Genomic DNA, 25,730 nt, shown 5'->3' on the forward strand with positions numbered 1-25,730 from the left:
TGTCATTATGTTGTTTTTCCATGTCTTGATAAAAGTGTATGTCACTGAAACGTTGACATTTAGCAACAGTTTTGCTGTCAGTTTTTTGGAGCTGTTAAGTCTTCTTGAGTGCCTTCCGTTATTCCTTGTGTATATATATATATATATATATATATATATATACTGTTTATATTGTGACAGGGACTACATGCTTTCACATGAAGTTAATGTGGAGCAGCAAGTTTGGGCAGAGATGGAGCAATAATCAGCATGGTAATGAGATCCATTCCAGGTGTTCCTGGGATCACTTATAAGCCACAAGCAGGGCTAATTAGCAGCAACTGTTATCTGTCTTTACAGTTGTGTCAGTAGAAATCCACAATGATCCTAATGGTTAGTCGCCCAGGTTATAGGCCCGGGGATAACTAGTGTTAGGGATCCTGGGTCCACTAAAAAAACTGTGTTGCTGTATGGAAGATTCTGTGTACCTGCTGTAACATCTTGTCTGTGAACACTGCACTGACCTGTATATCTGCCTTTGGTGATAAAATAAGCTTCTGTAGGATTTTATTCCAGCCTATCTGATTCTTATAACATTTGGCAGCCAAACAGGGACCTTACTGGATACTACTACACAGCAAGAGCCCAGATACAGTGACCAGATCCACCCACAGTGGCAGTGAGATGCATTGCAGGATGCTACCCACTGCGCAGTGGCTTGGTGAGTCTGAGTCGCATTACTAGCAGCTGGGTAGGTGAGTGTGGCAGGCCAGCCATAAAATGGCAGTTGTTCACAGTGATAATTAGTCCATGTGTATATGCAAATTGTGCACAATATAAAACTGCTTAATTCCTGTATATGGAGCTGGGAGCCCCGGGAATGTAGTGCAGTTGTAAAGGAAACCAGCTGATATATATTGCTGGGAATCTGGTTTGCAAGAGAGAGTTAATTAAGCCTGCTATATTTATCCACAAAGTGGAAGAACAGTGTAATATGGAGGAAGTGGAGAAAGTGTTTGCTGAATTGGCTGCAGGTCAGCAAACTCTGGCTGCTGGGCAGCAAACTCAAATACAGTTACTACATTCTGATTTACAGGAAATAAGAAAAGCTGGGCAGGAGCGGGAGCTGTTGCAAAAGCTTACACCAACAGATGATATTGAGGCATTATTGTGCACCTTTGACCGTATTGATGTTCGCTTAAAATAGCCAGAGGAGGAGTGGGTTGCCACATTAGCTCCCTGTCTCACAGGGGAGACAGAAAGAGCATATGTTGATTTAACAGTGTCTGAGGCCAGCTCCTATCCTCATCTGAAAGAGGCTATACTCAGCAGGGTTGGGGTGACTGGCCCCAGTAAAGCACGGGAGTTTCATGTGTGGTGGTTGTACCCATCTGAGCCTCCTAGAGTACAATTGGCAAAAATAGCCAGACTGAGTAAAGCCTAGTTGCAGCCAGATAAAAATTCTGCACAGTGTGTGGTGGAAATGGTTGCTCTAGACCAGGGGTTCCCAACCACGGTCCTCAAGGCACACTAACAGTCCAGGTTTTGAAGATAGCCATAGTTGAGCACAGGTGACTTAATTAGTACCTCAGTTATTTTGATTTAACCATCTGTGCTCAAGCCTGGATATCACCAAAACCAGGACTGTTAGTGTGCCTTGAGGACCGAGGTTGGGAATCACTGCTCTAGACCATGCTATATGGGCATTAGACTGAGTTGTACAACAATGGGCTCTACAAGCTGACCCCAAACATTTGAGGAGTTAACATTGGTAATTGAGCTGTACCTGACTTGGGAAATTGAATAAAGAGTACTCAAATATATAGCTTTAGCTAGAGTTAGACAAGAAATTCCTTTTTTGGGGAGCACTCTTTGACAGAAAAATTCTTACTATGACAAAATTCTAGAGTGTTAATATTGACATAAATTAAAACATACCTTTTATTAATATATCATAAAATAATAGGGATTCAGGACTACTGTAATTAATAAGTCCACCCAAATATTTAAAATCAGTTTCATCACTGAAAGATACAATACTTATTTATGTAACAGGTGAGCTTGTTAGTTTATCTGTTTCCAGAATCAGTCACATACAGTATATTGGAATTATCAATCTTTTCTCTTTAACAAGCATACATAAAAGTAAGTGTATTGTTAAGCATCTGCAAATTTTTCAATTACTAAATGCATATCAACAAATATACATATATAGTCTGAAGCAGAAGGAAAAATTAATTCTAATCATCAGGATAAAGAATCCTTATCCATAATCTTATTACCATTGCACATCTCCTCTCATCATATCAGTGACTAATCAAATATGCAAGAGTGGATGCTCATTAATCAAAATATGTAAGGCATCAGTCCCATGAATCACAATTGCAAAAGTTGTGTTTCTATTGTTGTATTATAGCTTAAATCACATAGTTACACATTAGTGTAATGCTGCCCATCTACTACTAGATGCGGGGATGATGGCACGATTATGATATCATAATCATGCCGTCGTCCCCCTAGGGGTGAAGTGCATACACTGAATGTTCAGACTTTCAGTGTATGCAGATCAATCATCCCCGAACATGGCAACCTGACGACGGTCATCAGGTTCAACGTCATGTTCGGGCGCTGATAGATGTTAAAAACGATCAGCAGGCGCATGCATCGCTGGTCATTTTTAACATTTTACTGCCCGATTTGTGGACGATTTGCAAACGATTGCACGATAACGACGTCGTTATCGTGCAATCGCCTGTCAAAATCGCCTAGTGGATGGGCAGCATAAGAGTTACTTATATTCCCATACAACATACTTACATAATAAGCTGCTAGATTACAATTGTAGATCATTTATTCAAAAATTGCAAGAATGGGTATTCGCACAATTTATGTCACTATTCACATTTTGTCATAGTAAGAATTTTTCTGTCAATGAGTGCGCCCCAAAAAAGGAATTTCTTGTCTAGTTCTAGTTAAAACTATATATTTGAGTACTGTTTACTGTATTCTGGGGAGCACCACTAAATTTATGCTTCCAATTTAGATTGTATATCAGTGTCTTCAAGCAATTATTTGTTTTTTCACTTTATTTGTTATATAAAAATATTATCTGATGGATTTCCTATGTGGGATCAATATTCATGTTCTCTAAAGTAATAAAGCCAAGCAGGGGATCTAGCTAGTACCCAAGCCTAAAACCCAGGTCTCAGTTGTTAAAGCGAACAACCCACCTCCTGCTGTGTGTTTTCATTGCGGCAAGCCTGGTCATGTGCACCGGGACTGCCCAAAGCAGGGCAAGCCGATGGACTGCAGTGTGGGAAAAACAACTCAACCGGTGCTTAGCATGGCTGCTGGAAGCATTTCCCCAGTGGAGACTACCTTGTTTTGGTTGATGGTGCAAGTGGAAGGTTGGGAGTTCTGGGCCTTAGTAGATACTGCAGTGAATTAACTATTATCTCTGCTAACCTGGTTCCAACCGGGGCTGATCAGGTGCTACCCCTAGTAAAGATAATATGTGTACATGGGGATGTAGAAGAATGTCCCCGAGTGCACCTCCTGGTAGTGATAAAAGGGCAATCTCTGAAGGTGGTAGCCGCAGTAGCCACCAGACCACCCTACCCATTGATCCTAGGTCTGGATTTTCCGTTACCACAAGAGGTGGATACTTGGCATGATGACAGCAGACGGAGCACATCAGAAGTGTCCCAAGAGCCAAGGTCTGCAGTATCCCAAAGTTTGGTGGCTGTAACACCCTCCTTGGTGAGTGAGCAGCAGGAGGGGAGTGAGACTGAGGCACAGTGGATTCCCATTGGCAAGGAAGTGCCTTTACAGGACTTAGGTCAAGACCAACAGAATGATGGGAACTTGATAAACGCATTTGAAAATGTTGTAGAAGTACATGGTAAAGTAATTATGGCTTTACCAACAGAAGGTGTTCCATACTTTGCATATAAAAATAATTTGTTATATCATGTAACATATTTGCAGGGTAATAGAGTAGACAAATTGTTGGTTCCCCAGAAACACGAGCAGTTGGTGTTGAGGGCAGCTCATACACATCTGTGGGGTGGCCATTTAGGGGAGGAGAAAACTCTCCAGCATATTTAGTTAAGATTCTTATGGCCAGGTATTCATGCAGCAGTAAAAAAAATATTGTTAAGAATGTCCAGTGTGTCAGAAGACCGCTCCACGACCAGGGTTTCAGGCACCTTTGGTTCCTCTCCCTGACATTTCTGTACCTTTTGAGAGAGTTGGTATGGATCTGATAGGGCCAGTAGAAAAAATCTGCTCATGGGCATCAATACATATTAGTGGCAGTGTTCTCCCCAGAAAATTTTTCCAGCCGGGTGGCATCAAGAATTAGTCAGGTGGGGGCCTTCGCAATAATAAAATGTTTTAAACCCTGACTTTATAAATTATTTAAACTTGAAATAACATTTTATATATTAATTATCTTCTTATTAAAGGCCCAGTCGTCTGATTATGAAAAAGCTGCAAAGTCTGTAGGATCTTGTCCTTTTTATACAGCTACCAGATACTGTCCCCACTTGCAGGCTCCAAAAGTGCCGGGTGGTAGGCTGTTTCTTGCCGGGTGGTGTACCCGCCAAAAACAGCCTGGGGAGAACACTGAGTGGTAGTAGGTTATGCCACAAGGTACCCAGAGGCCATACTGCTACGTAATATGAAATCTATCACTATTGCCCTGGAATTATTGATACTATACACCCGTCTGGGAATACCAAAAGAGGTTATGACGGATCAAGGTACCCATTTTGTATCTAAATTAATGAAATAAAAAATTTGTGCTGACTATTAAGGCTAGATAGGATTACCACCCGCAAACAGATGGCCTAGTAGAATGCTTTAACCAGACCCTTAAAAAGATGATAAAGAGGGTGATGTCACAAGAAAAGTGAGATTGGGATTTGATGCTTGCAGTTCGAGAGGTGCCCCAATCCTCCATGGAGTTCAGTCCCTTTGAACTCCTCTATTGGAGGCAACCTAAAGGGATTTTAGATGTGTTAAAGGAAGGGTGGGAGCAACAGGCATGCCAAGATTCTAATATTGTTCAGTTTGTGTCCCAATTGTATGGCCGGTTAAGGCAGATTGCGCCACTGCTGAATGAACATATGGACAGAGCTCAGCAGCGTCAGAAACACAATTACAATGTTACCACAGTCGACCGATCTTTCAAACAAGGAGACAAGGTACTAGTGCTTGTGCCTACTACTGAAAGCAAGTTGTATGCTCAATGGTGAGGCCTTTATGAGATCATAGAGGCGGGGGGACCTGTAAACTACAGGGTACAACAGGAGGGTAGAAGGAAGGAGGCACAAATTTACCATGTAAATCTATTAAAACCCTGGAAAGAAAGTGCCAGTCAGCCCTCTTTAGTGGCAAAAAAACCCAGACTGTCACGTACCCATTGAGGTCACCCTCAGTCTTAGCCAAAAACAGGAAGTGGTGAGTTTAGTAGCACGAAACCAAGATTTATTCTCTGCTATTCGGGGAAAGACCCAAATCATACAGTATGATATTGTTACTCCTCCCGGGGTGATAATAAAGCAGAGACCCTATTGCATACCTGAGTCAAAACGGGCAGCAATAAAATGAGAGGTGGAGGAGATGCTGCACTTAATGGTCATAGAGGAGTCAAACAGTGAATGGAGTAACCCCATTGTCTTAGTGCCTAAGCCTTTGGGGGCTTTAAGATTCTGCAATTATTTTTGCAAGTTAAATAAAGTTTCTCAGTTTGATGCCTACCCTATGGCTTTAACTGAAGCTGCTAAAGCAAAAGCATCCCTCTCTACCCCAGAGGGCTTGTTCCAGTACAAAGTGCTGCCTTTTGGTTTGCATGGAGCCCAAGCAACTTTTCAGAGGGCTATGAATAAGTTACTTCGGCCCCACAGGGAGTATTCAGCTGCATATTTAGACATCTTGATCTTTAGATTTGACTCGGAGCTACACCTTCCAAAGGTAGAGGCAGTATTACAGTCTTCACAGGCACATGGATTTACTGCTACCCCTATGAACTGTGTCATTGGAATGGTGGAGGTGAAATACTTGGGATATATTGTAGGCAAAGGGTGGGTTAAACCTCAACCCAGTAAAGTGGAAGCAGTCCTCACCTGGCCTAAACCCAAATGTAAATCACAACTCAGAACATTCCTTGGTCTGGTGGGTTATTACCACAGATCCATACATGATTTTGCCACTAGGGCGGCTCCACTGACTGAGTGCCTTAAGAAACAATCCCCAGACCAGATAATGTGGTCTAGGCCAGCAGAGACTGCTTGGCAGGATTTAAGACAAGCCTTTTGTGTAGAGCTTGTTTTGCAAGTGCCTGATTTTAAGAAGCAGTTTGTGTTGCAGACTGATGCCTTTGGAACAGACTTAGAAGCAGTCCTTTCCCAGAAGGTAGATGGGGAGGAGAAACATATACTCTATCTTAGCCAGAAATTGCTGCCCAGAGAACGCAAGTACTCAACTGTGGAACAGGAGTGCTTGGTGATTAAGTGGGAGTAGAGTCGCTAAAATATTGTCTGTTGGGTCGAGAATTCCCACTAATCACAGATCATGCTCCCAAACAGTGGATGCACACAAACAAAGAGGTGAATGCCCAGGTGACCCGTTGGTTTTTGGCTTTACAGCCATTCAAATTTGAGGTACAGCATCAACCACGGAAACAGCACCTCAGTGCTGATACCTTTTCCAGAAGATTCGTGGGTCCCGAACCTACGAGCAACCATATGGTGAAGCTAGGGGGTGCAAGGTGAGCTCAGGAAAGTGGTAGAGGATTGTGTTCCCAGTTGGATGATGCAAATAGAGATGAGCAAGGCAGAGAGCTTGCCTGAAAAAGTTTTTGCTTCACCAGAGTGGTTGAATCTAAGGGGGAAGGAGTGTGACAGGGACAGCATTCTTTCACATGAAATTAATGTGGAGCAGCAGGTTTGGGTAGAGATGTAGCAATAAACAGTATGGTAATGAGATCCAGTCCAGGTTTTCCTGGGATCACTTGTAAGCCACAAGCAAGGCTAATTAGCAGCACCTGTTATCTGTCTTTACAGTTGTGTCAGTGCAATCCACAATGATCCAGATGGTGAATTAGTAATCCAGGTTATAGGCTCAGGGATGACTAGTGTTAGGGATCCTGGACCTGAGGGTCCACTAAAAGAACTGTGTTGCTGTATGGAAGATTCTGTGTACCTGCTGTAATATATATAAGAGATGTGCGCTGCACCATTTTTGCTGATTTTGGTTCTAATTTGTCGTCCGGGTTTGGTTTTTAATTTTTTTTTAATCCTAGAGTATTATTAGCCTCAATAACAATAATTTCCACTAATTTCCAATCAATTTTGACCATCTAACAGCTCACAATATTGTTTTCAATATTCAATTTTGCGACTGGGCGAGAGCTGTCATACTTGCTTCCACTTGCAAAGGATTGTTTCACAGTCAGTTTTTTTTTTTAAATAATAGTCTTATTGGTTCCCTTGTGGATGAAGATCCATCCCCAGCAGCAACAGCATTTATTAATTTATTAGATGTGCTTTTTTTTAGGACTGTGTATTGTCTATTTTATTTTATTTTAGTTGCCCTGACTTAGACCATCTATGCCCTTGAAGATCAGCTTTAGTAGATGATGTTGAAGGACTAGCGTTATCATCATTACTGGTGGCAGCAGCTGCAGTGACAGTATTTGGTTGTTGTTCTCTAAACGGAACGTTATCTATTTTTCAATTCACAGATCACTGCGTGGCTTATATAAGCACGTGAACAAAACACACCAAACAGTACAATTATTATTCTTTTTTTTTATTTCAGCTCTATTCTTGTGTGGACTGGAGCCACAGGGCTTATATTTGCACATGAACAAAACATAGTAAACAAAACAGTACAAACCATACAATTATTTTTCTTAGTTGATGGCACAGCTGTATTCCTGCATGCACTGAAGCCACAGGGCTTATATATGCTTGTCAGCAAAACAAAGCACACAAAACAGTACAATACAATATTTTTATTTAATTTTTTTATTTTTTGATGTCGCAGGAGCAGCTCTATTCAAATAGCATGGAGTGGAGTCAAAGGGCTTATATATGTGTGTCTTATTGATGGAGTCTGGACACAGCACAGCATACAGCAGCATGCACCCTCTATACACATTGACTAAGCAGCACAGTAACTTGTGACTTTTGAGTGTGGACACAACCTATACAGCAGAGTACAGCACAGCATACAGCAGTTTGCACCCCCTATACACTACACATTGACTAATAAGCACAGCCACTTGTGAATTGTGAATCTGGACACAGCCTATAATGCAGAGTACAACACAGCAGTGTGCACACCCTATACATATATATAGACATTACTAACACAGCACAGCAGAGTTAAGTGCAGCATATAGCAGTGTGCTTCACAAGGAAATGGTGCTGTGTCCCATCTGCGGTGCCTTATATAGAATCCAAAACCCGCAAAAATCTGACGCTGCAAGGATGATGTTTTGCCTCAAAGTGGAATCAGAGTCAGAAGATATGAGCCGCCGATTGGATCTACTTGGATTCCCAATGTTCAGTTGTATTCGGATTCCAAGGAATCCAAACCACTCATCTAATACATATACCCAAGAGTGGTATTTCAGAGCATGACTCACACCCAAGAGTGGTATATTTATCTTATAAAATGGTCCCTGTTTTGACAAAGTAGCTCTATGAAGCTGTATGTGGATATGATGTAGGGTGAAACTGATATGGAATAGGAGATAAAAATAATTTAGAATAGGCTGTTTCATTTTAATTATTTTTATGAATTAATATTTAACTGGATAACAGTGTGAGTGAATAAAATATTGTAACATTCAGAATAAGCTGTTTAAACATTAATGACTACTGTCACTTTAAGTTGGTTCATTTTGGGAAGAAAACGTATTGAACAGTGAATTGTACTGGCAGGAAGTGCTTAATGCTTCTTCAGGGTCAAGGTTAGCATGTCTACTCACTGTTTGACATGCTGGATTCTGAAGCGGCTGCTCAGGTAAGTCATATTCAAGTTCTTTGAATAGATCGTTATTGTACCAGTCCTCCTTGGTGAGGATTGATGTCATGTCCTTTGAGTTATGTAGTGATTTTAACATTTCTTGACATTTTTCTGTCAGAAATGTACATTTCTGTCAGTGAGCTAGTAATATGCAGTTCTGTTAGTGAAGCAGTGATGTGTATTTCTGTCAGTGAGGTAGTTATGTGTTGCTTTTCTGTGAGCAGTGTCTCTGTGAGAGATGTTATTGTCTACACTTGTGGGGTGATACAGCTGTGGCTTTGTGATGGTGTTTTGATAACAGTGGGAAGTACATCAGGTGGAATGTGTGCAGTCATTGGTAAAATATGGGACAGGGTTTCCCTGTCAATAAATGCTTCTGATCACTAGATGTATTACATGTGACATGTGATACATGATACATCCTGCCCATAATCAGAACAATAGTATTAGTACACATGACAGTTGTTTCTTTTATATAAACTCACTGGCACAGACTCTATGACATAATTGCTAGTACAGTATTATACTGTCTATCATCATTAATATTAGCATTATCATTAGTAATACGGAAAATGTACATGCGCGGAGGCTATTTACACACATTATTGATATTACATTTACTACAGTAGTAGTACACGAATTTGCACACATGCAGATACACATGAGTAAAATATGCATTATTTGTGCATTAGGTCTTTTTGTCATGATTTACTGTACAGTGTACTGATGACAAATTAAAAAAAGGTGCACACGGGATGAGGCTTGACAGCCATTGAAAGCGGATGTGCTTCCTTAGGACTCCTGGCTAACTTATTACACCTTGCCCATTTATACTGTACCTTTGAACAACTGGCTGCCTTTACAGTGCCCCACCTGGGCACCCCAGCTAACTCTCATCGGGTGGTGGAGTCTGTGGGGCCTCCTTGCAGGTTGCAGCCTACCTACCACTACAAAGTTGGGACCTGGAGTTTGGAAGAGGTCCTGACGCCCGTTGCTACAAACTCACCTGCTCCCACCACGTCTGCTGTAGTTCCTACTGTGCTGCGGCACCTGATTAGTGGGGTTCTATACTCACCACTCAGATGCTCCGACTCCAGCATCAGGACCTGTGCCCTTCGCTCCCAGTTTCACCAACAGCCTGCTATCTTGGATCTCCCAGCAGCTGTGGCGTCTGTTTTGGAGTTGACTCGTAAAGGCATACTAGTTGCTGGCTGGACCGCGACCAGTGCCCTCAAGTCAAGCAGCCGATCCCTGACCTTGGAACCCTCAAAAGATCCCCCTCTCTTCATCCTGTGAAGTGGGGTTGAGTCTCTATAGAGCCACAATGCTACTTCTGAATGCCTGACCCTCCATGTCCCTTGGTTACAGTCCCTCCATTTTTTTTATAGTAACCTGTCTTAACTGCCCTCCTTACCCTCACTCAAAATAACAATTAGGTGGGCAATATCTATTATTCTGTACAATACCCCTTATTATTATATACTTCTAGGTAATCTGGTTTGCCTTTATTCCTCAGGCTCCCTCTTGTGGCTGTTTATTGTAATCACACCTCATTACAGCAGCTTTCTCTGTCTACCTGTCAGTGCTGCTTACAACACCTGTTGATAGTTTGTACATGAATACAGCCACATTATACACTATCTGTGCTTATACCTAACTATTGTGGTGCTCTATCAAAGTAATTAATTCAGCCTTTCTCGTTTCTTCTATATTTCAGCCATTACTACTACTCCTCCTGGTTTTTCTAAACCCTGATTGCCTGACTATAATGTCACACTAGCAGGCAAACCCCCATCCCCTGGCTGCTCCGATCCCAATACCTTTCCCTGATGTGTGCACTTTATTTTATCTGTGCTACTTTACTCCTTCTCTCCCTTATTTTCCCCCTGATAAGTTCACTGGCACTGTTCTCTCCTGTGGTTTCATTCCCGGTGCCCCAGACTGCAGAAATTTTCTCCCAAGACTCCTAAACAAGGGAGAGGGGACAACTTGCAACACTTCACCAGAGGCACACAATTTTCTCAGGAAAGAGGTCCCCCCTCCCCCCCTTTAGGTGCCATGGACAAGGATGGTTTGCATTCACCCACATCACTCACCAAATCTTTCCATTCCCTTATCACAGAATTCAAGGACTCTCTCGAAACAAAACTTGACAAAGCAGTTGCTTCCATTAAAGCTGAAGTCTCAACCCTCGTTGCAAGTACCACTAAACTTGAATCTGGCCAAGATGGTCTCCAGAAAGCATTGTATGAAACCGGCAGAGATCTGGATCACATCGTTACTGAATACTCTGATATCCGTACTATAAGGGCTCAATTCAGACCCGCTTGCTAGATGTGTTTGCACGCAGCTAAAGTATGCAAATCCGTTATCGCACAGCAAACCATTAGCACACCCACTATGTCATGGCGTGTGAACACGGTATGTATGCACACACCCACCTGCCTGTCTTAAGATGTCCACTTATGCATGTCATCTCCAGAATGTGTATGCAACTATCGGTAACATTGAGTACCATCGGAAGCGAACGCAGCACTTGTGGTTGTCCATACCCTACAGCAAGCGCTTTGAGTGCTTCAATGTAATATTCAGCCATGTGACGCTACGTCTTAATTATGCATGCCTCTGAAACGGCGTTAAGATGCTCAGACATGCCTGCATTCGCACCACCACTCCCCCATTTCCACCGACCATCCCCTGTCACCACCCACAAAAGGCTTCTTCTGTCACTCAATCTAGCGAGTTATCTCTGCGCAGCGAGCAAACGCTTCCTGATCTCATGGACTAGTTCAAGAACACGCACTGCAATGCATATGCATGCACAGAATGCAAACATCGGCAGGCTGCGTGTGAATGCAGCCTAGTGAGCGGGTCTGAATCAGGCCCTAAGAACGAAGATATGGAAAATTGTGAACGCAGGGATAATATAAGTATATGTAACATCCCAGAATCCATCAACCCAGATGTTTTGGAATCATATCTCCATAAACATTTCTCCTTCCTGCTTCCTGATCTTGGCTCTAGAACATTACCCCTGGAAAGGGTACATTGAGCTTTTCGACCAAAGCCTAGGGACAATGGACGTGTGACGTCATATGAGATTCCTCAGTTACAAAGATACCCAAGGTAAACCTCACATTCTCTTCAACTCAGTCAAGCTCCAATTCTACCAAGACCTCTCCCCCCTGATGATTGCTAAGAGGAGAGACTTCCGTGACTTGACCAAGGCCCTCAGAGATAGGAGAATTAGATATTGCTGGGGGATTCCTTTCAAGCTTACAGTCAACTTGAATGGTAAGACCATTCTTATCCGAGATCTTTCTGATTGTAAGGACTTACTTCATCACCTGGAAGAATCTGGCCCTTCTCCTGATTGGGACCTCGGCAACTCGTGAGTGACCCGCCTCCCTGTGGTCATATATCAACCCTGTCCGATTGTCTGCTCCTTTTATGTTTATGGATTAGTTGTTGATTTATAACCATAAAATGTGTTTTGCTACCCTCCCGGTATTCACATTGCCTTCTACCCTTCCCATCCCCCTCAACCCCTCTTTTTCATTTATACAATTGACTTGTCAAGTTTATTCAAGAAGGCATTGTTTTTCTTTGAAAGTCTTGTTTAAACAATATTTCTATTTGTTATGCACGCAATGTTTTTATTTTACTTTTCTTCTCTCTACCCACAATTTGATGCCATGATGTTACTTGTTGTTATACAACTCTATTATAGTTACGGAGCTTACTCTGTCAAGTTATTACATTAACCTCTCCACCACTTCTCCCCATTATAAAAGTGTCTCTTACTTCCCCCACCCCTCCTGTCTTTATTTCATCACAATCTACATCCGTTTCTTACTATGCCTTTGACTATAGCCTCAATGAATGTCCAAGGCCTTAACACTTCTCAGAAATGTCCGCTTTTATTCCATACCATTCAGACAATGAAAGCTGACATAGGGCCTGATTCAGACCCACTCGCGAGCGCTATGCGCTTGCAAGCGGGTCGATGGTGGCCCAGTGCGCATGCGCACGACAGAGCCGGCTCTGTAGTGCGCATGCGCGAGACCCGGATAGCGACGGGCAAACCGTCGCTCTGGGTCTCGTACCACAGGGGGCGTGCTGTCGATGTTGAGTGACAGCATGCCCCCTTTGGGGGGTGGGCCGGGGGAGTGGCTGCCCAAATGGAGGGATTAGAGCCGAAAGCACTCTGGGGCTTGCGACAACGAGACCCTACCACAAGGATCTCCTCGCAAGCCCGATGGTTGTGATGGTCTTGACCATCGCGACCATCTTCCTGGCTGCTCGCTATAGCTGTGGGTGGTCACCCACAGCTATGCGAGCGGCCAGGAGGACGCTCTAAAAAAACAGAAGGCCGGCCCTGATTCAGAGCGAGCGCTCTGTCAAAGTGTCCGGCTCTGAACCAGGCCCATAGTTCATCTGCAGGAAACTCACTTTCGTTCACCTTGTCACTAGAGATTAGCGGGTCCGGTTCTCTGAGAACCAAACCCACCCAAACTTACAGATCCAAGGTGCGATCCGAGTCTGGCTTGGGTTTTCCCGACTGACACGGATCTCAAAGCAAGGCAAAATGTCATCCTGCTGTCGGATTCTTGCGGGTTTTGGATTGTATAAAGGTTCCTGCACTTGCCACCATTTTAATTCTGGCTGTGGAAAGTGAGGAGGAAGCAGGGGCTGTGCTGTGCTGTTGTTGTCCAGAGTGGCTGTGCTGTTGTTGTCCATAGCGGTTGGCTGCTGTTGTCCATAGGGGCTGGCTGTGCTGTGCTGTGCTGTTGTCCATAAGGGCTGTGTTGTCTGTAGGAGCTATGCTGCAGACAGAAGAGGGGGGCTTCAGTGGCTCCTGTTTCACTGCAGTCCATCAAGTGTTGTCCAGGGGGTGCTCTGTCCAAAAGAGGTGCACACTCCCAGTGTGAAAAAAATAAAAATAAAAAAGTGTTTTTTTTCTGTGTGTGTGTGCCACACTTATCAGCAACATAGCTGCACAGGGGTTTTGCCTGTTTCATTTATCAAGGGACTGCTGCCTTATTCAGGGGTGCTCTCCCACCCAAGTGCAAAAAAATATATATTACGTCTTTTTTTCTGTGCGTGTGCATGTTAGCCACACTTATCAGCAACATAGGGGTGTTGCCTGTGTTGAACAGGGGTGAACAGGGGTGTTGCCTGTGTTGTTTATCAAGGGGCTGCTGCCTCGTCCAGGGGTGCTTTCCCCCCCAAGTACAAAAAAATATATAATTTTTTTTTTGTGTGTGTATGTTAGTCACACTTATCAGCAATGTAGCTGTGCAGGGGTGCTGCCTGTGTCATTTATCAAGGGGCTGCTGCCTCATTCAGGAGTGCTCTCCCACCCAAGTGCAAAAATAATATATATTAAGTGTTTATTTTTCTGTGTGTGTGCATTAGCCACACTTATAAGCAATGTAGGTATGCAGGGGTGCTGCCTGTGTCATTTATCAAGGGGCTGCTGCCTCGTTCAGGGGTGCTCTTCCCCAGTTTTAAAAATAGGGTTTTTTTGGGTGGTTGTGTGCGTTAGCCGCACGTTAGCTGTGCTATAATTGCTTGGTGACACTGCTGCAATACCACAGTGAGTATGGAGGACAGTTACATGACAGGAGAGCAGGAACCACATACCAGTCTTGTAGCTGTCGGCAGGAATCATGATGACAATGCAAGGCCGTCAACGTCATCTATGAAGGCCAATGCCCCAGGGCTTAAGTCAGGCCATGTAAAATCAACTCTTTCCCTGTTAAAGAAAAAAAAATCTAAAGCTAAGTCAGCTTTAGAGAAACAAAAAAAAGTGGCAATATCCCACTCACTACATGAAGTAGCAAGGAAAGGATAAGGCATTGGCCTTTATTTATGACTGGTGGTTCTAGTTGTGATGATTTAAGCCCTTCTGCTTGTAGTAGAGGTATAAAAAAAATAAAATTGTTAAGAGGAGTAAGACACCAGAGCCAACTGTGTGCTCTGAAAAGTCACAGATCTCTGAGGATTGTCCAAGTGTGTCCGCGGTTGCCATATGTGAGCCTGACCTTTCTAATACTGTACTTGAAGAGGATCCTCCTTCCACCAGTTGTGTGCCCTCTGCAAATGTGGGGATTAGCTGCACATGCTGATGTAGAAATCGAGGATGCTTCTGTAGAATTGCACCAGGAGAACGAGGAGGATATTTATATCGTTGGTGATAACAACAAGGATGATGATGAGGATGTTGATGCCGAGGATGTTTGTGTAAAAACTGTAAATCAGGCAACAGTTGTTGCCCATGGTGGGAAAAATCCCATTGTTGTCATGCCTGGGAAAAGGACCAAAAAATCCACTTCTCATGTGCGGAATTATTTCCACCCAAATTCGGACAACCTTTGCCAAGCCATTTGTAACCGTTGCCAAGTAACAGTGAGTAGAGGTAAGGACCTTAACCATCTAGGAACCTCCTCCCTATTACGTCACTTGCAGTGCATTCATCAAATTGAAAAGGGTTTTTCAAATTCATAAAACTTTGGCTAAAAAAAAATGTAATAACAATCAGTCCAGTGTCACCTAGCTGCTCCTTTCTAGCTGCATCCAAGCGCCTTCAATCTCCACCACCAACACCTGCATCATCATCAACATCCTCAATTGTGAATGTAGTAATCCTGCATCCAATTTCATGAGAATGATTGACTCCCCTCCTATCCGTGGTTCCTTCTGTGCTACGCCTGTTGCTGCTACTGCTGTGAGTGGGTCTTCATCCCAGAAGGGGACCAGGAAGAAGACTACTTTTAGTTTAACCAAACAATTGACTGCCAAACAATCCTTTGCAATGGGGAACAAGTATACAAGCAGACACCCAATTGCACTGCAGATTACTGATGCCATAACAGCTATGCTGGTATTAGATGTGCATCCAGTATCCATCATTAATGCAGTGGGTTTTACACAGTTATTGGAGGTTCTGTGTCCCTACTACCATGTCCCTTCTAGATTCCACTTCTCTAGAATAGCAATTCCCAATCTGTACAAGGACATGTCCTCCGAAATGCCATTGTGTCCACTGTCCACCTAACCACAGATATGTGGACAAGTGAGACAAGGCAAACTAAAGATTACATGACTGTGACAGCCCACTGGGTAGGTGTATTGCCTTCAACAGTGCAAACAGCAACAGCAGCATCATCTAAGAAATGCCAGCTCATTCAGAGGCAAGCTACTCTGTGTATCACTGATTTCACTAAGATGTATACCACTGAGAACTTCTTCGAAAAACTCAGGGAAATCATTGCAAAATGGCTTACCCCACTTGGACTCTCCTCGGGATTTGTGATTTCTGACAAGGGGCCTGATTCAGAGCCGCTCGTATGCGGCAGTATGCTCGTTCGAGCGATGTTCGCCCATCTGCGCATGCGTACGGTTTATAATACGCATGCGCGAATCAGTCAGTGCGGCCAAAAATCGTTTGTTCGCTAAACAGCGAATGCCTGCTATTTTGAGTGACAGAATGAGGCGTATGTGGGTGGTAACAGGGGAAGGTGCTTGAAAACGGGGAGTGGAGATCAGAACGCAGGCGTGCTTAAAGGTCAAAGCGGGCGTTTAATGGGTGTGCATAATTAAAACAGGAGCGTCATTGACCACGTCACTGGGTTATTTTATACTCACAACTGCTCGCAATATAGTGGTAGGAAAAACCAACCACAAGAATAGCGAGCAGTTCATACGCTGTTCGATGTACTCGATTAATCTAATAAATAGTGGACATGACGTATGATGCGAGCGGCCAGGGGGCGTTTTTATTAAATAAACGGTTCATTTGAATAGCCACCCCCTTTTTCTGAACGAGCGAGCGCTAATTGCGTCCGGCTCTGAATCAGGCCCAATGTCAGCAATATTGTGCGAGCATTACATCTGGGCAAATTTGAACACTTCCCATGTTTTGCTCACACAATTAATTTGGTGATGCAACATTTTAAAAAAAATGACAGGGGCGTGCAGGAGATGCTCTCGGTGGCCAAAAGATTTCTGGACATTATCGACATTTAGCAACTGCGTGTGTCAAAGATTGCAGAACCAGCAAGAACTGTTGAATTTGCCCTGCCATCAGCTGAAGCAAGAGGTAGTAACTAGGTGGAATTCTACCCTCTATATGCTTCAGCAGATGGAGGAGCAGCAAAAGGCAATCCAAGGCTACACTACGGTCTATGACATAGGGAGAGGAGCAGGAATGCACTAGTCAAGCCCAGTGGAGTATAATTTCTAGGTTGTGCAAGGTTCTCAAACTCTTTGAACTTGCCACATGTGAATTTTTAGTTCAGACACTGCCAGCTTGAGTCAGGTCATTCTCCTAATCAGACATTTGCAAAAGCAGCTTGAAAAACTGAAGGAGGAGCTGAAATGGAGTGATTCCGCTAAGTATGTCAGACTTGTAGATCAAGCCCTTTATTTGTTTCCCCAGGATCCAAGGGTCATCAATCGCTTGAAATCAGATCACTTTATTTTGGCAACCATACTTGAACCTAGGTTTAAGTCTTTCTTTCCTACGGACATAAATCTGAAAAGATGCAAAGAGCTGTTGGTGAAAAAATTGTCAGCTCAAGCAGCATGTGACATGGCGGCTTCTCCTCCATCAGTTTCTGCAGCTGTCAGGAAAAAACTACATTTTCCTAAGAGACCCACTGCTGTTGGTGATGCAGATCAGTCAGCAAAAACTAATGACATCTGGTTGGGTCTGAAAGAACTGCCTACATTGAGTGACTTTGTCTGATATGGTCACTATTCAGTGAATGGTGGATGATTATTTTAGGGATAGCATCCAAATAGGCATGTCAGACAGTTCGTTTCACTACTGGCAGCAAAAAGAGGCAATTTTAAGTCCCTTACACAAACTGGCTTTGCTTTACTTAAGTTGCCCACCCTCCCATGTGTACTCTGAAAGAGTTTTCAGCGCAGCCGGGAACCTTGTCAGTGATCAGCATAGGAGATTTCTGTACGTCCCCAAAATGTGGAAAAGATGATGTTCATCAAAATGAATTACAAATTCCACGAGGAAGACCTTTACCAGCAATTAAGTCAAAAAAATACAGAAGCGTCTCTAATGGTGGATTCCAGTGGGGATGAATTAATATTGTGTGAAGAAGAGGATGTACACACTGATGGGGATGACGATTACGACTTCTGATCTTACCTATGTTGTAAAGCCAGTTTGTGTATGGGATCATTTCCACCAATTTCCACTACACATTGGCAGCTTGTTTTGTGGTGGGTCCAAACAAACCAATCATTTCAGCCACAAGTGGCAGTCCCTATCGCTGAAGTGATTGGTTTTTAAACTGAATGTCCTGTTTCATATATATAACATAAGGGTGGGTGGGAGGGTCCAAGGGCAATTCCATCTTGCACCTCTTTTCTTTGCATTATGTGCTGTTTGGGGCATTGCTGCCTAACATTTTTAATTTTATAGTTTATGAGTGTCCAGAAATTGTAATAGCCACAGACAGCATCTTCTGCATGCCCCTCTCATTTTTTTAAAGAAAATTCTGAACCACCAAATTGCTGGGGTGGGCGAACAACTACAGGCTGGATTCCTCTTAAGTAAACAGCAAGTCTTGGTCCCATTATCCCTAACATCCTCCCAGAGTACAAACTAATCAACATCTGTTTACAGTATGTGCTAGCAGCACCTCCACAAGCAAGGCCACCTCATTTTTTTTATTAGATCATGTTTTATAAGAGATTAAAAAACCTCCTCCAGATCAAAGATGTCTTTTATGAACTGAAGAACTAGATCCTAGATTGATCTTCTCTCATATAAATGTTTAAGAATCAAAATATTAAATTAAATAAATTAAAAACTAATCAATCCTTCCGTCCTTTCCCTGTCTTCAGTCCATGAACATTCCAACTTTGTTGGGCCTTTGACCTAGTTAAGTAAAACATTCTTGGTTTTTAAAATTCCTAGGGGTCATATAGTTTATTAAACTGCCATCCTGTCTACCAGTGCAATGTCACTCTGTCCCATGTTCGAAGCTGAACTGCCACATGTTAGTGCCGCCCACTGCTGTCGCTTAGCTTAGTCAGGCAGCTAGCTGGATGCAACCTTTTGGCCCTTAACTAGATTAAAGAATCAATATTGTGAGATGTGAGGTGGTCAAAATTGACTGGAAACAAGTGGAAATTAATATTATTGAGGTTAATAATACTGTAGCAAAAAGAAAAAAACAAATTATGTGATTTTAGCAGATTTTATAAATTTTTGAAAAAAAATACACATCCAAAACCAAAAGCAAAACACGCAAGAGGCGGTGTTGGCAAAACCAAATCCAGATCCAAAACACTAGGAGATACATATCCAAAACCAAAACACGGGGTCGGCGCACATCTCTAATTCTTTGTAGTCTTCCTATCTCTACTCACCTCACTGATGCATCTATTCTCCCCAACTCACCTCAGCATAATCAGCACTCAATACCATCCACTTTGAAAAACTAGAAAAATCTCTTAGGTGGCTGAATCGGCGATTCTATGAAAAGAGCAACAAGGCAGACACTCTCCTAGCTAATTTCTTGAAGGCTCGTAAGGCTACTTTGGTGATCACAATGCTTAAGGACTCCTCAGACTCCTTTCAATAAACAGTAGTCCCTCTAAAATCAACTCTATTTTTAAAGATTATTATTAGTATCTCTACAATCTTCAGGAACATGCTTCTCCCTGATCTTCCCTTCCCACCTCTTTTACTGACTATTTGTCTTCTTACGCTCTACCAGATTGATTCCTCCACTTTTGAGACTCTTAATCTCCCCATAATTGAGGAGGAGGTCTCTCAAGCTCTCAAGTTACAGAAACCCACTAAGGAAACTGGCCCGGATGGTCTTCCCTTTTCTTACTATAAAGCATTTGAGGGCTCAATAGTTCCCCAACTCACAAACTCTTATAATCAAATCCTCAAGGGCTGCTTCTTCCCCCCAGATACTACAAGGGCCAAAATAATGGTTATTCCGAAACCAGGTAAAGACCCCCACTTGGTTTGTAACTACTGACCGATGTCCCTCTTAAACACTGACCTCAAACTCTTTGCCAAAATTCTGGCAAACATATAAACCCTATCCTTCCCTTCTCTTATCCATCCAGAAAAGGAGGGCTTTGTACCTCTCCGTCAAGCCCTTGATAATACTAGAAATACAGTAGACCTCATCCACCACATCAATTTTATTAGGCTCCCCTCCCTTTTTCTTGGCCATGATATTGAGAAGGCCTTTGATATGGTCTCCTTGCCCTTTATGATAAATACTCTCCTCAGTTTCGGCTTTGGAGGTAAATTTCTACAGGCCATTAAGGCCCTCTATCATAGCCCTTCCACCGCAATTCTTGCAGGTATTCTCTCTGAATCCTTCCCCATTTCTAATGGTACTAGGCAGGTGCGTCCTCTCTTTCCATTAATATTTGTCCCTGGTATGCAGGATCCAAGCAAACCCGGACATCTATGGCATCTCTGTTGGTGGCTCTTCTTACAAACTCTTTTCGTCAATAATGTCCTCCTCACTCTCACCAATCCCCTGATTTCTCTTTCATATCTATTTCACAAGCTTTCTCTCTATGGGCAAATATCCGGTTACAAGATAAACCATGACAAGTCAGAAGCTTTACCCCTCCATATTCTGAAACCATCCCTAGATCTCCTTCATCTTAATTTCACTTTCACCTGGCGATTGGACCACATTAAATATTTAGGGATCTACAGTACAATATTTTACAACACCCTGTATAAAGCAAATAACCCTCCCCTGTTCAGGGCGATAAAACAAGACATTTCTTATTGACAGACTTTATTTATTTCTTAGGTTGATCGCATCAACGTGATTAAAATTATCATCCTTCCCAAACTCTTGTACCTTTTCCAGACTCCACTGTGGCAGTTCCCCTTGTCCTCTCTCCAATCGCTTTATGATAAATTCATCTGGGACAACAGGAGACCTCGCATACGCAATTATATTCTTTTTAAAAGTACTACAGGAGGAGGTCTCGGCCTCCCATCGCTAGATAAATATTATGAAGCCTCTAGAATGAGTCAATTGGTACCTGGCACACCCCCCAAAGGTACCAAATGCTGGGTTCACCTCGAATCTGCACTCAGCGGAGTCTCCTCTGTCTCGGACCTTTCCATTGGATACATAGACCTCCCTCAGTTTTGTCAGTTCTCTCAATTACACCTGGCACGTCTGAGATGCTCACCACAAAGTAGTGTAGCAAACATTTCACTAAATATTGTGTCTTAGTTGCATAGTAGCTGCATTAAAAAACACTCACAGTGAACCAGAGATAATAGGTTGAGACTTTTCTCACAAAGGAATTAGTACAAATCATATACAGAGTCTCAGATTCATTATAACGGAATACACTTGTAGGAATAGCTGCAGGCGCTTGTATCGGACCCCTTTTAACACAGATTTGCGTCTTAGTCTCACACAAATGTATAAGTAGAGCAAGTCCCAGTGATCAGTGCGCCTAATTCAGAGATTTACATGAATGCAATGTTTATGCAAAACTCAAATTTTTGAGATTTGCAAATGTGGAGAACCCGCCACACGCATTTGTAAATCTGGGTCTGCAATGTCGCTTGCAGGGGTTGGGTACACAATCTTGGTGGTCAGAATCTCTACGGTGATAATACTGGCTCCGGAATCCTAACAGTCAACATCCCGATGCATATTAGTGAGTATTCTAACCCTTACCATAGCCCTCCCCCCAAACCCTAACCATCCCTTCACACAGCCTAACCCTAACCCTCTACCTTGTGCCTAACCCTAACCCTAAACCTGACCTCTAACCCTAACCCCGAACCTGATATTTCCTGTTGGGATTCCGGAGCCAGTATTCTGATGACAGTCTGGATAATGGTGCTGGTATTCTGACCATTGGAATCCTAAGCGTCAGAGGCATGTCGGCCCTGTTTTCTTGGTGTGCTGCAGCCAATGGCTGCGTCCTTGGATGCAGCTTCACTGGACATCCTGAATAATCTGAGGGTTACTCAGATGACCGATGTTCACGAAGTTTGATCCAATGATGCTTCTTCTTGTAAATATTTTTGCACAAGGCCTCCTGCAGCATTTGTATATTTTAACACAGCCGCTGCATACAAATACGCAGCGCTTGTGTTAATAGCTTCCATCTCTGATTCAGGCCCAGTGTATGCTAGTAATATCATTTTGTCACTTCCTGAAGCTTTTAGCGGTGCAAATAAGACAGATTTTATAAAAAAAGGACACTTACAGCAGGTAAGTCGCAATGACCCTGGCACGCCAAGAGGGGATATTTTGTGCAGCTAAAACAACAATGTATGAGGACATACAGTATCTGTATGCTTGCGCACACATGGTATTCTTTCCTATTTCCTCATGTTACTATTGGCCTCTCCTACTACTTTATTGCCATTGAGAATCCACCCATCCCCCACATATAACCTGCCATTTTTAAGCCCCCAATATCAACTACAGTGTTAGATGTGGTGGTGGATGGAGACACTTGTTTTTCAGAGTGCTTTATAATGCTTTGCTAAATTTATCACAGTACTAAGGATTAGAGATGAGCGGATCAGATTCGGAGAGATCTGACAGAACCAAATTTGGGGTTTCCGAGTAGAACCGATGTCCAGCTTTGATGTAGCTGATGATAGTGAATATTTTTTTTATTTTGGTTTGTTTACCGACCCTACATTTACAGTACTTTCCTGCATCAAGTACTCTGTGTGTGCGACTTTCAATATTTGCAGTTAGCCAGATACTGTTGCTGCTGCACAAGTCGCACAAGCAGTGTTTAATCTAAACAGACCTTTTTCTGTGCTGAGACTTGTAGTTGAGCGGTGATTTCATAGAGTGCCCCTCAACCCCATTGTTAATTTGTAAGATATGTCATCACTTTGTGAGTGCTGCACATCACTGCTGAAATTGCCGCAAGGCGCTTGCAGAACAATGTGCAGATACAGTATGGTATGCAAAGGTTAAATTAAAAAAATATACAGTATACTGCAGATAAAATAATATTGATTACAAAATCACATATGCCCATGAAAATTAATGGGAAATGAACCCAAGGTGATGGCTCTGTTAGATATTGAACAAACAAAAATGGCAGCTGCTCAATCAATCCAGCAGTACTAATCAGGTGCATGAAAGGGAGGGGTCACACTAAGTAGAAAAAGGAGGGGGATTTAACCCCCTATTGTACCTCAGCACACTGAATAATACCTGCAACAATATATGAAGACTATATGGTCATAGAAATTCAGAGATATTTGTTGCATGCATTTGCAAATACATGGGAGGCTGCTGGGCCACGTCACGGCTTCTCTGTTACCAGCAGTCCCTAACACTAAGGGGTTCACGTCCAGGATGCAGTGCACCCCAAAAAACATCCAGCCCAGGACCCCCCCAGGGCATCACACGAAAATAGAAAAAGAGTGACAGTGCAGTGTAAAGTATAGCTGTGTGTGAGTAATCATTAAGTGTGGAATGAGAGGTTAAAATATATGTGAAAAAATACATGAATAATAAACAAACATAAAAGGTGATGTGAAAAGCAACTATGTGTATTAGGTGGTGATGCCCTGAGGAGGCCCAGCCAGACCAGTCCCGGGGGCCCTACGCCCAAACGCTCACCCCAAATGTAAAATATACCAATTATAAGGCCTCATGATAAAGGCACATATATAATTTTGTCAAATGTAAGGCCTCATGATAAAGGCACATACATAAATGCATCCAAATTGAGAGCCAGCTTACCTGGGAGTTACCCCTGGGAACTCCAACTAGCACTGCTAGAACCAGCATGCCCTACTAATGCTGGCTCCTTCATGCAACTCATAACAAACAAACAAAAATGGCAGCTGCTCAATCAATCCAGCAGTACTAATCAGGTGCATGAAAGGGAGGGGTCACACTAAGTAGAAAAAGGAGGGGGATTTAACCCCCTATTGTACCTCAGCACACTGAATAATACCTGCAACAATATATGAAGACTATATGGTCATAGAAATTCAGAGATATTAGTTGCATGCATTTGCAAATACATGGGAGGCTGCTGGGCCACGTCACGGCTTCTCTGTTACCAGCAGTCCCTAACACTAAGGGGTTCACGTCCAGGGCGCAGTACACCCCAAAAAACATCCAGCCCAGGACCCCCCCAGAGCATCACACAGAAATAGAAAAAGAGTGACAGTGCAGTGTAAAGTATAGCTGTGTGTGAGTAATCATTAAGTGTGGAATGAGAGGTTAAAATATATGTGAAAAAATACATGAATAATAAACAAACATAAAAGGTGATGTGAAAAGCAACTATGTGTATTAGGTGGTGATGCCCTGAGGAGGCCCAGCCAGACCAGTCCCGGGGGCCCTACACCCAAACGCTCACCCCAAATGTAAAATATACCAATTATAAGGCCTCATGATAAAGGCACATATATAATTTTGTCAAATGTAAGGCCTCATTATAAAGGCACATACATAAATGCATCCAAATTGAGAGCCAGCTTACCTGGGAGTCACCCCTGGGAACTCCAACTAGCACTACAAGAACCAGCATGCCCTACTAATGCTGGCTCCTTCATGCAACTCATAACAAACAAACAAAAATGGCAGCTGCTCAATCAATCCAGCAGTACTAATCAGGTGCATGAAAGGGAGGGGTCACACTAAGTAGAAAAAGGAGGGGGATTTAACCCCCTATTGTACCTCAGCACACTGAATAATACCTGCAACAATATATGAAGACTATATGGTCATAGAAATTCAGAGATATTAGTTGCATGCATTTGCAAATACATGGCAGGCTGCTGGGCCACGTCACGGCTTCTCTGTTACCAGCAGTCCCTAACACTAAGGGGTTCACGTCCAGGGCGCAGTGCACCCCAAAAAACATCCAGCCCAGGACCCCCCCAGGGCATCACACGAAAATAGAAAAAGAGTGACAGTGCAGTGTAAAGTATAGCTGTGTGTGAGTAATCATTAAGTGTGGAATGAGAGGTTAAAATATATGTGAAAAAATACATGAATAATAAACAAACATAAAAGGTGATGTGAAAAGCAACTATGTGTATTAGGTGGTGATGCCCTGAGGAGGCCCAGCCAGACCAGTCTCGGGGGCCCTACGCCCAAACGCTCACCCCAAATGTAAAATATACCAATTATAAGGTCTCATGATAAAGGCACATATATAATTTTGTCAAATGTAAGGCCTCATGATAAAGGCACATACATAAATGCATCCAAATTGAGAGCCAGCTTACCTGGGAGTCACCCCTGGGAACTCCAACTAGCACTACTAGAACCAGCATGCCCTACTATTGCTGGCTCCTTCATGCAACTCATAACAAACAAACAAAAATGGCAGCTGCTCAATCAATCCAGCAGTACTAATCAGGTGCATGAAAGGGAGGGGTCACACTAAGTAGAAAAAGGAGGGGGATTTAACCCCCTATTGTACCTCAGCACACTGAATAATACCTGCAACAATATATGAAGACTATATGGTCATAGAAATTCAGAGATATTAGTTGCATGCATTTGCAAATACATGGGAGGCTGCTGGGCCACGTCACGGCTTCTCTGTTACCAGCAGTCCCTAACACTAAGGGGTTCACGTCCAGGGCGCAGTGCACCCCAAAAAACATCCAGCCCAGGACCCCCCCAGGGCATCACACGAAAATAGAAAAAGAGTGACAGTGTAGTGTAAAG

The 25,730-nt window shown here is 43.0% G+C and overlaps 1 pseudogene; it reads left to right on the plus strand.

Moving 5' to 3' along the window:
- LOC148510682 (uncharacterized) overlaps positions 1-20,533 on the plus strand; it is a 64,622-nt pseudogene extending 44,089 nt beyond the window's left edge.
- The last annotated feature ends 5,197 nt before the right edge of the window (positions 20,534-25,730 follow it).

This window comes from Taudactylus pleione, unplaced genomic scaffold, assembly GCF_031769625.1.
Source record: "Taudactylus pleione unplaced genomic scaffold, aTauple2 ptg000313l, whole genome shotgun sequence".
In the NCBI taxonomy this organism is placed as follows: Eukaryota; Metazoa; Chordata; class Amphibia; order Anura; family Myobatrachidae; genus Taudactylus; species Taudactylus pleione.